Here is a 1,060-nt window from a genome sequence, read left to right as displayed (position 1 = left end):
GCACGTGTAAGTAATATATTTACCGTGTTTTATTATTTTGCACGAGTGCGGTAAGTCATAGCTGGGTGCTCACGATTCACGGGTCCAGCGTTGGCGTTGTGGCGCAGCAAGCGTGCACTCTGCGGTTGAGAGGGAGGGGTGGAAACCGCGTTAAACTCGTCTCCGTAGTTGAGAGGGAGCGGCCAAAGCAATGTACAATCGTCTTTGTAGTGGAGCTGGGAGGGGCAAGGATAAGGGACGAAGACCGGGGTAACATGTCGGATGTCATCACACCAGCACTAAAGCACCGGATCCCATCAAAACTCCGAAGTTAAGCGTGCTTGGGCGAGAGTAGTACTAGGATGGGTGACCTCCTGGGAAGTTCTCGTGTTGCATTCCCGTTTTAATTTTTTTTGCGCCGCTTGCAAAACAAAACGCACGTGTAAGTAATATATTTACCGTGTTTTATTATTTTGCACGAGTGCGGTAAGTCATAGCTGGGTGCTCACGATTCACGGGTCCAGCGTCGGCGTTGTGGCGCGGCAAGCGTGCACTGGTGCGGTTGAGAGGGAGGGGTGGAAACCGCGTTAAACTCGTCTCCGTAGTTGAAAGGGAGCGGCCAAAGCAATGTACAATCGTCTTTGTAGTGGAGCTGGGAGGGGCAAGGATAAGGGACGAAGACCGGGGTAACAAGTCGGATGCGATCATACCATCACTAAAGCACCGGATCCCATCAAAACTCCAAAGTTAAGCGTGCTTGGGCGAGAGTAGTACTAGGATGGGTGACCTCCTGGGAAGTCCTCGTGTTGCATTCGCTTTTTAATTTTTTTCGTGCCGCTTGCAAAACAAAACGCACGTGTTAGTAATATATTTACCGTGTTTTATTATTTTGCACGAGTGCGGTAAGTCATAGCTGGGTGCTCACGATTCACGGGTCCAGCGTCGGCGTTGTGGCGCGGCAAGCGTGCACTGGTGCGGTTGAGAGGGAGGGGTGGAAACCGCGTTAAACTCGTCTCCGTAGTTGAGAGGTAGCGGCCAAAGCAATGTACAATCGTCTTTGTAGTGGAGCTGGGAGGGGCAA

The 1,060-nt window shown here is 51.5% G+C and overlaps 2 non-coding genes across 2 annotated transcripts; both read left to right on the top strand.

The window, feature by feature from the left end:
• The first annotated feature begins 259 nt into the window (after window positions 1-259).
• On the top strand, window positions 260-378 carry LOC119348491. The gene has a single exon (XR_005168970.1). It is a non-coding gene; the product is annotated as a 5S ribosomal RNA (ribosomal RNA).
• Window positions 379-675: 297 nt separating this feature from the next.
• Window positions 676-794, top strand: LOC119348492. Its single transcript, XR_005168971.1, has one exon. It is a non-coding gene; the product is annotated as a 5S ribosomal RNA (ribosomal RNA).
• The last annotated feature ends 266 nt before the right edge of the window (window positions 795-1,060 follow it).

The sequence above is a fragment of the Triticum dicoccoides genome, unplaced genomic scaffold, assembly GCF_002162155.2.
Source record: "Triticum dicoccoides isolate Atlit2015 ecotype Zavitan unplaced genomic scaffold, WEW_v2.0 scaffold94143, whole genome shotgun sequence".
Lineage (NCBI taxonomy): Eukaryota > Viridiplantae > Streptophyta > Magnoliopsida > Poales > Poaceae > Triticum > Triticum dicoccoides.
This window is presented reverse-complemented; position numbering and strand designations above follow the sequence as displayed.